Genomic DNA, 13,583 nt, shown 5'->3' on the forward strand with positions numbered 1-13,583 from the left:
ATCTATATTATGTATACGCACAGATAATATAACTGTAGGATATATATTAGTCAATATTTTTTTATTAGGTTAAGCATTGATTGGATAACGTTTTTTTTTTTTTTTTAATTTAACGTTTTTAATTTAAGGCCCAACCACAATTGGTCTGGCCCATCCAAAACTGGAATCCTGGCGCCGTGCCTGATATATAGGCTTACTCCGATTGTGTTTGGCTGAAAAAGGAAAGTCATATACACTTAGGATGACCTGAGGGTGAGAAAATTGAGGCGGAACTCAACCACTGCACTATATGGCAGAGCGTTGCTCGGACGTCTAATGGCTCTCTTCTTTGATGCTTTTATTGTGCTTATGCATTATTTTTGATGCCTGAAACTTCACTGTAATTGTGTGGAAAAGAGCGACCAGTACACTATTCAAATATCTTGAGAAGCGTTAACGGGTTATTCTTCCACAAAAAAACCCATCATATATGTTTGTGGGTGAGTACATAATGATAGAACTTTTGTTTTTGGGTGAACTATCCTTTCAGCATTACATTTGAAACTGAAAACTAGAGGTGTTATGTAATCTCCTCAGCGTGTGACTGTTCTCCACAGGTTTAGCAAATCCTTTTTGACATAATGGATGTGTCTCTGCTCTAACAGAATAGCATGTCCTTTTGTCCTGCTGTTGTACTCCTGCTTATTGAGAGCAAAAAACACTTTTAGCCAAACTCTATTCAACTTTACTTGAAGGTGTATTTCCATCTTTGGTTGCTGGTGCATATACAGTGAGGAAAATAAGTATTTGAACACCCTGCTATTTTGCAAGTTCTCCCACTTAGAAATCATGGAGGGGTCTGAAATTGTCATTGTAGGTGCATGTCCACTGTGAGAGACATAATCTAAAAAAAAAATCCAGAAATCACAATGTATGATTTTTTAACTATTTATTTGTATGATACAGCTGCAAATAAGTATTTGAACACCTGAGAAAATCAATGTTAATATTTGGTACAGTAGCCTTTGTTTGCAATTACAGAGGTCAAACGTTTCCTGTAGTTTTTCACCAGGTTTGCACACACTGCAGGAGGGATTTTGGCCCACTCCTCCACACAGATCTTCTGTAGATCAGTCAGGTTTCTGGGCTGTCGCTGAGAAACACGGAGTTTGAGCTCCCTCCAAAGATTCTCTATTGGGTTTAGGTCTGGAGACTGGCTAGGCCACGCCAGAACCTTGATATGCTTCTTACAGAGCCACTCCTTGGTTATCCTGGCTGTGTGCTTCGGGCCATTGTCATGTTGGAAGACCCAGCCTCGACCCATCTTCAATGCTCTAACTGAGGGAAGGAGGTTGTTCCCCAAAATCTCGCAATACATGGCCCCGGTCATCCTCTCCTTAATACAGTGCAGTCGCCCTGTCCCATGTGCAGAAAAACACCCCCAAAGCATGATGCTACCACCCCCATGCTTCACAGTAGGGATGGTGTTCTTGGGATGGTACTCATCATTCTTCTTCCTCCAAACACGTTTAGTGGAATTATGACCAAAAAGTTCTATTTTGGTCTCATCTGACCACATGACTTTCTCCCATGACTCCTCTGGATCATCCAAATGGTCATTGGCAAACTTAAGACGGGCCTTGACATGTGCTGGTTTAAGCAGGGGAACCTTCCGTGCCATGCATGATTTCAAACCATGACGTCTTAGTGTATTACCAACAGTAACCTTGGAAACGGTGGTCCCAGCTCTTTTCAGGTCATTGACCAGCTCCTCCCGTGTAGTTCTGGGCTGATTTCTCACCTTTCTTAGGATCATTGAGACCCCACGAGGTGAGATCTTGCATGGAGCCCCAGTCCGAGGGAGATTGACAGTCATGTTTAGCTTCTTCCATTTTCTAATGATTGCTCCAACAGTGGACCTTTTTTCACCAAGCTGCTTGGCAATTTCCCCGTAGCCCTTTCCAGCCTTGTGGAGGTGTACAATTTTGTCTCTAGTGTCTTTGGACAGCTCTTTGGTCTTGGCCATGTTAGTAGTTGGATTCTTACTGATTGTATGGGGTGGACAGGTGTCTTTATGCAGCTAACGACCTCAAACAGGTGCATCTAATTTAGGATAATAAATGGAGTGGAGGTGGACATTTTAAAGACAGACTAACAGGTCTTTGAGGGTCAGAATTCTAGCTGATAGACAGGTGTTCAAATACTTATTTGCAGCTGTATCATACAAATAAATAGTTAAAAAAATCATATATTGTGATTTCTGGATTTTTTTTTTTAGATTTTGTCTCTCACAGTGGACATGCACCTACGATGACAATTTCAGACCCCTCCATGATTTCCAAGTGGGAGAACTTGCAAAATAGCAGGGTGTGCAAATACTTATTTTCCTCACTGTATGTGCATGTTTTATGGCTTTTTTAATATTTTGATGCTTAATTGACATTACTGTCACCTATCCAGAGTCTGAATGCACAAGGCAGCTGCTGCTTTGACATCAACCAGTACTGTTGCCATATCAGTGGACTATTGTTACTTCTGTCTGGGCTACAAGTATTGAGACAGGCACAGGTGTCCAAAAGCATTACGAGAGCTTACACTGCACTAAAATGGAACGTTCAGCAATAAACCTTCGCAGATTTGTTAACAGTAAGAAGCAGCTCTGTAATATCCTCATTCATCTCCAGTAATAACCTGCCAATTCTTATTAGTTATGTCGCATTACTTCATACGTTCACACCATTATATGATACCACAGAAAGATCATGCTGGTCTTATCAGCTTCTGTACAGATTGAAAAGATGAATGAAAATGATACTGTAGCTTACTTGGAATAAACAACAAAGCGGGATATCACAAATACGATGAGGCCCTGTCTGGACAGATACATGTCTATGTAATTTTGCCGAAACGAATGTATCAGATTCTGTGAGAATATCCCTCAAAATAAGCCCCAGATTTATTTCTACTTGTGTGGAGAACCACCTGCAAAGTAATATTCAGTGAAACTGGAAAGGCCAAGCAAGGAAATAAAACTATGATTGGTGCACAGTAAGACATGAGGATGGTTCGACAGCGAGGATGAAAAAGCAGCTTTATTGTAATGTTAGAGATTTCTAGCAGAGCTGTATTTGGCAGCAGTGAAGAGAGGATCATTGGATCTTCGCTGAATGGAGTGTAGTGTAGTTTGTTCTTCAAGCTCCTAAAGATTCATTTGAGTTATATATTGTTCACAATTGCACACAGTTCACAACACAGACCCCCCCCCCCCCCCCCCCCCCCAAAGAGTGCAATATTGTGCAGTGAATGGCAAGAATGAAATGACCTCCCCTAAAAGTCGACATCACAAATATGACATCAGTTCCAGTTCAGCGGTTCACTGGCAGCAGGATCGATTGTATTGATCTGAATAAGAGCTTGTCAGGTGTATTTGTGCGTGCGTGTTTGGGTCCATGTGTGAAAGAGATTAAAAAAAACTCCTTGCTCAGTGATTTTTAAGGACACTGGGGAATGCATTTTAATGCCCTTCTTATATCCCAGCGTGTTCCTGAGTTGATCATTTGCGCTGCTGCACGTGAGTATGCAAAATGTGATATATGGTGTTGCTTACAAATGGCATATTTACTAGTTCCTAGTGCATTGTTGTGCTATGCTGAGGCGCAATGTGCTGAGTAAAGCATAAAACAAATTCCTGGTTTGATTGATGAGAATACCAAGAATAACACTTGAAATATATAAACGGAAAAATGCAGACGGATGGTGCACAAAATAAAACGAGTTGATAAAGGACATGGTTTCAAACCAACAATAGACAAAATCAGAAACAATGCTTCTATTATATTCCAGAATGTCTGTAAGACTGTTTAAATGACATTTTCGATTTTCTCCGAAAATGGTAGATCTCTGTTTCGTAAATGTCCAAGAATCTCTGTGTGTTCGTGTGATTAGCTACCGGCACCCAATGTATTTTTCAATGTACTTACTTTGCTCAAGCATTGTTAGTCATTTATCGAGTCTCAACAACTGATCGGTTTCTGAGAGCAGTGTGATCTGATTCAGAAAGTGCAATAAAACCTCAAGCTCTGTTGAGCCATGTGCATTTAGCTTCTAATATTTAAGTCTGAGTGTGCCTCAGTCAGAAGTCAAGGGTGCACTTTAAATAAAAGAAAAAGAAACATGTTTGGTTCCATGTGCCACCTCAGAGAGATTTAAAATAAATTGCTGATTTGAGAGCAAAAAATTTGACTGAAACCTTTTCTGAAAAAAAGGTTTGGAAGGGAAAAAGAAAATCACTGCAGATGTTATTTCAGACCTTTTTGAAGCTTTCTTCGTGACAGTAATGATATCCTTTTACCCCCTCAAGAAAAACGTAATGTTGAAGAGAAAAAAAAAACCTGTCTGAGTCATTGTAATGCTTTTGAAGTCCTTTTGCTTTAGAGAAAATACATTGGTCACCCTCTGTTTTTCATTTCCGTTTTTTTTCTTTTCTGTTTCATTCGTTTTGAACTTGGCCAATCAGGTGGTGTCACAATTAAAATCAATCTTCCATTAAGGACAAGTGGCTTTGCCTGTCTGCAGCTCTTACCTGTAGGCCCTCATTTCAGCCCTACTCTGAAAAAGATCCATCTTTATTAGTCCTTCACACTGCAAAATCAATGGCAGTGCTCCTTCATAGGAGAAAACCGTGCGAGTGAACTCGGGTTCTCTCATCTCTGCGGTTTTAGGCTCACCCATCTCACCCTACTACAAAAGACAAGCCACTTGGAGGGAGGCCATAGAAGGTGCTGGAAATGGCTTGAACAAATGAAATGTAGGGTAGTAGTGGATCATACAGTAAAGCTTCTAGGATTTAGAAAGATTGAAGCTATTTTCCAAAACTCTCAGGCATCATAGATGCTCTTATGCAAAATCTGTTTCAAGAGATTTAATTATGCTGCCTTCTAAGATCCCTCTATTTGGTCAAAAGATCAATGACATTAATTTTGTTGTCCAGATAGATTTTTATTCTTTAAAAATACATTAAAAATGCAATTTATAAACAATCATTTGATAACACCTTTCTCATGATGAGCATGTTTTGAATTTCTGAATTTAAATTAATTTTGATATATTTTTTGCAGTGAATATTTAGGGCAACTGCGCTAATATTATAATAATAAAATAATATAGGGGTGGTTTCCCAGACAGATTAAGCCTAGTCCTAGGCTAAAATGGCCCTTTAAACAAGATTAACAGAAATCTGCTTTCTCTGTGGTTTTAAATAGTCCTAGACGTGGTCTATAGTCCAGGGTTTAATAATCTGATTTCCTGGAGGAAGACTAGAGCTACTACAGGACTAAGCTGAGGCTTAATAAATTAAACCTACCAGGAGGCAGGTTTAACTTCAGATTGACGTTGTGTTTCAAAGAAGACACATGTATTACTTGGATACATAAAGTGGTCAGAATTATTGGCACCCTTGACAAATATGAAAAAATAAAAAATAAAAATCACAAATAAATCATAAAAACCAAAAAATCTGAAAATTGTTATCTTTAATAGACGTTGGCCACAATTACCGGCACACTTTTATTCAATGCTTTTTGCAGCCTCCTTTTAAAATTAACAGCTCTAAGTTTGCTCCTTTAGTGCCTGATGAGTTTGGAGAACACCTGACAAGAGATCAGAGAGCACTCTTCTATGCATAATCTCTCCAGATCCTTCAGATTCCCAGCTCCATGTTGATATACTCTCCTCTATAGTTTTCAATAGGGTTCAGGTCAGGGGACTGCAAGGCCATATCAGGGGCCTCGTTTATAACCGTTGCGTATGCATGCACAAAACAGGCCCTGAAAGAGGCGTACGCCACTTCCGATGCACAAGTTGTGATTTATAAATACAAACTTGACGGGAAAATTAGCACACCTGCACGCAAACTCTGACCCATGCGAACGAACGTTTTGGAGACGGAGCAGTTTGGCGACTCCGATGGTGAGCTGAATGACTGACGGCTGATGAAGGAAAACCACTTTAAATCTTCATTATGAGTCCTAATCATAAATACAGTGCATGTTCACAATAACAGTTTAAATAAATAATGATTTAAACTATGCTTTAGGCTACATCTGATATACACATTTAGATTAAATATACCATTCTCATTAATGGAGTTAAGCACTTAAATTACATGAAATCATTACAACAAGAAGTTACAACACTTTTTATATTATAATAAATATAAATATTTGTAGTGAATGCGATGCTTTTGAACACTTTTCCTGTGGCATGCTGTGTTTTAATGTTTTAACTACAGAGAGGATTGCTTAGCGCATGATAATGTCTGAGGAAATATTTTTGCGCAAATAATGATCAATAATGCACAATAAGGCCTATCTGTTTCCATTAAAAATATAAAGAAATTAAAAATACTATTTGACCTGTGGAAAAGATTTTTCTGAAATGTATTTTATACTATTTTGATTTAATATTAAAAAACAAGGGAAGGATAGGCTACTAAATTATTTTTAGCAATGTAATGTGACGGCACATATGTATCTCATGTTTTCCAAATGTCTTGTACCGTTAAACATGTTATCGTATAGATGAATATGCATATGCAAATGATATGCAGATGAGGATATTTTTGCGTACGCCATTTTGGCCTTTGGGCACACGCACACTTCTAGTAAGGATCCTACGCACAGTTTTATAAATGAGACCCCCAGGTCTCAAAATAAAATAGGCCCACAACATTAAAGATCCAACAGAGCAGTATATTTAATTGTACACATGGGATACTTTTTATCCCATGTGCACCAAACCCATCTTGAGTGCCTTTAAAAAAATAAAAATAAAAATATATATATATATATATATTTTTATCTGACCATTGAACCCAAGATGTACCATAGTGTCTGGCAACTGAATAGCCTATGCTAGAGTTTCACTATTTTATTACTTTTTTTGGACTTTCTATTTTGTGCTGTTTTCTTGACTTTCTATTTTGTGAAACTCAACAACCTTTTGCTGCACATCAGAACTCTATTCTTCAGTTTTACTCATTGTGAGGATTAAGGGAATTTTACCTTTTTTTCCTTCATATTAATAGTCCTGTGAAACAGGAAGCCATGGCTGGACAATTTCTCACTGGTGTGCTAAAAATTGTAAATATGAGTGGGAATATACTTCAGAGAGTTTAATCATAATGATTTGTTGGGGTATCAATAATTGTAGCCAAATTTCGCCATTAGATGGTGGCAAAGACTATCTTTATTAGTGAGTCAGTGAGTAGTGAAGACTTTTACATTTGAAAGGACTCAAACTTGTGAACACGGAAAAGCAAGACGCACCTGACACATGACTAGGGCACGGGAAAACCCCATAACTGTTAAAAGGACAAGATATGCAGGGGACATTCAAACGTATTTTTTTATTATGAATAGGCTAAAGGACTGACCTGAAGGAAAATGCTGTGTCTACTGTAAATGCAGGTATACACTCACTTACTCGATCTCTCACAATACTGTACTCTAGCTTTAATTAACAACATCAATGAGATCAAACATATGTTTAAGTTGTTAAGAGTGGTTGCTAGGGGTGTTGTGTAGTGACACATAGTACATAGTAACTGTGTTTTATTCATTATCGTGAATAAAACACAGCTATTGACCAATCAGAATCAAAGATTGGAACTAACCGTTCCAATATATATATATATATATATTCCAACTTTGTAATAGTTATATAGTGTATATGTATCTTGCTTTTCTTTGTCGTAAACATTCTTATCTCACCCTACATTCTAAGTCCACATCACATGTATTTTTTGTGGAGAAGGCAATCCCATTTAAGATTTAGATGCTATAGAAAGGAGCTGCCTGGGGAAACACACTAGGTTTTGGAACAGAGATTGTAAGTTCAACAGTGGTATCTAATGGCTAAATCACAAGCTGACTTTCTTAGTTGGACAGAGAGTCCAATGGTTGCTCACCTAGCTTCCATTTTTGACCCGAAGTAATCTGTCTCATTGATTAACCATCAAGAGAAAAGCCTGAGACCTCACTGATGGAACAAAATCAACATCCCACCACAGCCTCCACTGTACTTTTTCTCGCTGGAAATTAAATACTTCCACAATTTTGGGTGTCAGACTGAGGGAGCCTATTATTTTAGCCGTCCACTTGAGTTGTAGCTAATCTTGATATGGCCTGTGCATGTGACGGTTTTCACCTTGCACTTGTTTTAAGGCTCTACAGTAAACTACGAAAAGCTAATGTATCTGTTTTGGCAGGTGGTTTTGGACCTGGCAGGGGCACGAGTAATTTACAGGTTCTGTGAACATATAGTCTCAGGGAACTTCTGACTGGACAGTCCTTTGAAGTGCCTCACATTGGCGTCTAATAAATAAACATGAGCCGTGTTTGCTTTCAAGTAAAGCAGCAGGAGAAATGGGCACATGCTCAGATGTGTTTGCTGCTGTCCCTGTGTTTGCTGGAATATGTTACATTAGATATCATGCCCACAGGTCGCAGTTTGTCTCCATTAAAGGAGTAGTTCACCTCAAAATGAAAAATCATTTTAGTCATTCTAAACCCTTATGACATAGAATAGTGATGGATGAATCATGAATAAATTATTCTTTAGAGTCAGCTTTTTTAAATAATTTTGATCCAGTTCAGAAAACTGGTCTGAATGATTCGTTTACAAATCACACTTATCTGGATCTTAAGTTTACTGACTATAGGGATACTCCATCCAGAAATGAAAATTCTCTAATCCTTTACTCACCCTCAGAGATGTATATACTTTCTGTATTCAGATGAACAGAAAAGAAGTTTTTTAGAAAAGAGAATCCATCTCTGTGAGTTCATATAATACCAGGCACCTAACCCCCAATCGCTCCCCGGGTGCCACAGCAAAAATGGCTGCGCACTGCTCCGAGGATCTGTGTCCACGGTTTGCTGTGTGTGTGTGTGTGTTCACTTCTCGCTACTCCTAATGTGTGTGCTCTCACTTGGTTAAATGCAGTGGATAAATTCCGAGTATGGGTTACCAAACTTGGCCTTCACATGTCACTTTCACTTTTCACTTTCCACTTTCATGAGAGTGTTTTGAAGCTCTACTTCAGCATGTTATGAAGTGTGACATTGGTTGTGAAGCGATGGTTTATAGTAAAAAATTTTAAAACATTATTTTTTTCTTATACACCTATCGTTTTGAATATGATCTGGTTGCAGAGGTTAATATAACTAAAATCTATATAAAAGTTGTGTGGACAACTTTTAAGATGGTGTTTTAAAGCATTTTTTTTTTTTTTTTTTTGACAGCTCCAGTTCCCATTTATTGTAGTTGCATGGAAAAAAAAGTGATCAGCACATGATTCAGATTTTCTCATACACTAACTATTAAAAAGTAACTAGGATATCTTTCAAATTCACTTTTTTGTTCCATGAAAGAAAGTCAGAGGGTGAGTAAATGATTACAGAATGATACTTTTGGGTGAACTATCCTGGTAATGTCATTCTTCCCCAGAGCGTATGAATCATTTTCATATGTGGCACTACTTTGGTTTTTCTCAAGTAAATGTCACTGTATTCTAACAGCCTTTATAGAGCCTACAGCCTCATTGCAAGGTCAGGGTATGCCATCTTTTAAAGAAGTCTCCTTGAAATCATATGAGCTCAAGTGTTGTTATTTCCGTTGTCTGACGATGGATGTTAATCCATTTCACAGTGTTATTTCATCTTCTTTGTCTCACTTTAAAGTACAGTCAACGCTCCACTGACAATCCTTTAACTGCACCCTAATCTTCCAGCACTGTTTATAAGCTTTCAGAAAAAAAAAAATTGTGTGCGTGTGACTAGCTGTCCATCAAATTACTCAAGCAGTTAAACGGTCTGGGCGTCTGTCACAAACGCTTGAGTCGACTCATCCTGAACACCATGTTCTGATGGATTTCCCCTCAGGTTAATAAAGCAGGTTGTGGTTTTCACGGTACGCTGTTGTTTGATTGCAAACAGCTGGGCGCGTTGTGATCGCACCGGGACCTCCGTCATCGATTGACATTTGCCACCCTGTGAGGCCCAGACAGCTGTCACGCCACGTTATGGACACGACCACAGGGTTTGACAGTCCGAGTTAAGTGGTGCAAATGTGTGAGGTGGCGACGTCTCACCGCCGGTCTGCTCTTTAATTAGCCTTCGCCATCAGCATGTGCCCATGCTGAATTATTTATCCTTATGAGGCATTAGCACGCAAGGTGGATTCATTTGAATGACACAGAGAGGCCTGCGACTACGGCTATCCTCCTGTAACTTCTATAATCTCTTATTCTCCCGCTTTATACACATCAAAGTTTTATTTCAGATGTATAAGTTGAATCCATGTGAGGCTGGATGTATCCGTTAACATAGGTACTACAAAGAGAATGTGACGTTTTGACAGATTTAGCTGTAGTAGGGCTCGTTTTGATGGTTTAACTCTCTAGTCAAGCTGGAGTAGACGGTAAAGACTTACAGACATCTTAAGTTTAGATATGGTGTTGGAGAAGATACTTTGAAGCTGTAGCTTGCCAAGCTACTCATATTTTTTAAAGTAGTGAAACTACAGTCATGCTGCTCTTTTGACAGTTAGCTATACTGTAAGCTACGTAACAGACCAAGCTTTAATGTAAATTCAGTCAGCTTGCATTTTTGTCTTATTTTCACAGTTTAAGCAAAAAATGTTAACCTGCTGGGGGAAAAGCAATATTAGCTTATCAAAATCCATAATTCTGAGTGCAAACAAATTGATCAAATGCATGTTCAACTGTCCTGCCATTGTATTGTAGTGAATTTCATTGTAAAATGAGCAGAGATGGACCAAAACTTTTTACCACCCATCAGATTATATAAGGAAAGGCGTTTTAAAAAAGTTCAGATTGAGGGAGGCAAAATGTAATATTTCCAAGTGATCTCTCCGCATCATTAATTCGCAGCCCACAGTTGTCTTTTGTTCTCCCAACTCGTTTGCTTGCAAACTGGGTGAGAGAGATGCAGCTGAACGAGTGATATAGTTTTGTGTTAAGATCGTGAGACAATATGAACAAACCACAATTGATTTGAGTTATAAAAAAATGGCAGGTAACTACTCTTAAAGTCATTAATGCTACTTTTATAAATTGGCGCATATTTCCTTTAACTCAACACAAAAAGACACAAATATCACAGAAATCTTTGAGAAAGGTCACTGCAAATTTTGTGCTTTTAAAAAAAAGTCAAGCGAAAACACGGTGAGACTAAATAAAAGTAACTGCATTGAAACTAATTTAAACTGTAAATAATAATTTTAGAAAATCACATGAATTAATTGAATGAGTCTTATTTGGCACAATTAAGGTTTATTCAACTAAATATTTTGTTATAAAAACAAGATGCTGTGCAGAGACTTAAAACTGTGATTCGATTTTTTTTAATCCACTCACGAGAACCGTAAGAACGAATAAATTTGACTTGAATTAAAAAGATGTGTGCATTATATACTTTGGTGTAGCAATTTTGGTTTACACTTTGGTATAACTTTTTAATATTTATCACTTTGTCATGTAACATCACTAATAATTGGTAGCTTTGCAATGAAAAAGCTACAATATTTTAACTACTGTCACACTACAGAAAATTTTAGTTAGTAATGTAGATCTTTCAGGGTTTTCTGTCTCTTTATGAAGATGCAGTTCTGCACTAATACTGAACATCTATCTGTAATATAAGCACTGATTATAAACTCTTCCCTCACTACCTCTTCATGCTCTAATTTAAATCTTCAGCTCTACTGTTTCTTCCCCTCCAGCACTTTCTCTCTTCCCTCTCCTCACACTCATCTCCCCTCATCGCATGCCTCAATACCATTGTTATCTTTATCTGTCTCCATTTCCTTCACTTTCCAAATACACACACATTATATGTTTGATTCTGCTGAGAAACCCATTTTGTCTTTCAGCAAATTCAGCAGGGAAAACGTACCTACTTTCTAAACTAAATAATTCAGTTCAAGCATGAACTCCGATATTTGAAGGAAAATCTAAATGTTTTCTTTTGTATTGTCTGACTGTCATGTAATTTTTATATTCACACATTTTGTTAACACATTTAACAACTTGTTGTTTTGTGATGTCTGGAGTTTATTCATGTGGTGTTCATCTCAAAATAATTGTCACCACTGACATGTGGCAAATGTGTGCGTGTGTGTGTGTGTGGCAGAACTTAAAAAAAGCTATTGAACATCTTGCATTTGAAAATATTGCTTGTCTACCATTGAAAGTGAAAAATATTCAGGTTTCTAATGTTTTTTAATAATGTGTGTAAATAATAATCCCTCTCTCTCACACACACACACGCACACACACGTATATATGGTTTACGGGGACTCTCTATAGGAGTAGGCCTAAGTGTTTTTATACTGTACGAACTTTATATTATATCCCCTTACACTAAACCTACCCATCACAGAAAACTTTCTGCCTAAAAAAACATAGTTGAGTATGTTTAAAAAAAAAGAAGCTATTTGGTTACAAGGACACAGGAAGTATCCTCATAAACCATGTATTATGTTGTAATATCATGATACACATGCTGCACACTCTTTGAGATTTTTGTAGAAATAAAACCACAATTTCTTCAGTGTCGTTCTATTCTGTTCCCCACCTGCTGTTTCCTCCCTTTGCTCTTTTCAACATCCCATTTGCATGTTTGGTGAGAGGGTTTATTGAAGTGTAACCCCGTAAATTACCTCATCACGCCTCACCAGCACATATGTAACAGGCAGCCATGGGTCGACACTGTACTCGCTGTGTGTTTTTACTCTTACTTTACTCATCAAGGCTCCACTCCTTTCTCTTTATATCATGCTGTTGTGTCCCCTGATGTTCTGAGGGTTAATAAATAATAAATTTTTTTTGCTGCACAACATTTCTCACAAATTTCTGTCTCTCTCTCACCGGGCCTATCTTTCTCTCTTTCCTGACCCTATTTATTGAGATTGAGGAGGCTGTTGTTGCCCCATGGCTCCAAAGTGTGGTGTAACAGAGAGAGAGGCAGTAAATCAAGATGAAGGGAAAACAGGACCCCCTTATTTGGTGTGCCCTCCTCTCCTGATTTGTCTGTCCTTCACCTCTGTCCAGCAGAGGACGGCGAGAGATGATGGGGGTGAAAGAGTGTTGAGCTGTTGGGGTAAAACATTGAACATAAGGAACTAAAAGAAATGTGTTAAAAAGAGACCGTAGAGAGCATTGTGTGAACAGCATGATGGAGGTGCTTGAATGAGCTGTTTAAAGGGACACAAAGAAAGGTGGATGGCATAGCGTTGTGTGTGTGTGTGTGGTTCAGGTATGCCCTACGTTATGGGGACAAAATGTCCAAAAGATGGGAATATCCAAAAATCTTGTTCTTGTGGGGACATTTTTTGCTCCCCATGAGGAAAACCGCTATTAAATCATGCTAAGTGATGTTTTTTTGAAAATTGCAGAGAGTTTTCTGTGAAGGGTAGGTTTAAGATTAAGGGGTAGAACAGTTTGTACAGTATAAAAATCAGTATGTCTATGCTATGTCCACACAAAACGTGAAAACCCAACGTGGGGGGGGTTGGGGGACTAA

At 38.2% G+C, this 13,583-nt stretch overlaps 1 protein-coding gene across 1 annotated transcript in view; it reads left to right on the forward strand.

Annotated features, from left to right (window-relative positions):
- The window catches only part of grik5 (glutamate receptor, ionotropic, kainate 5), a gene marked incomplete at its 3' end in the record, with an annotated part of 68,490 nt that overhangs the window by 10,840 nt on the left and 44,067 nt on the right, over positions 1-13,583 (forward strand). The window lies entirely within an intron of this gene.

This window comes from Abramis brama (assembly GCF_963993115.1).
Source record: "Abramis brama genome assembly, chromosome: 17".
In the NCBI taxonomy this organism is placed as follows: domain Eukaryota; kingdom Metazoa; phylum Chordata; class Actinopteri; order Cypriniformes; family Leuciscidae; genus Abramis; species Abramis brama.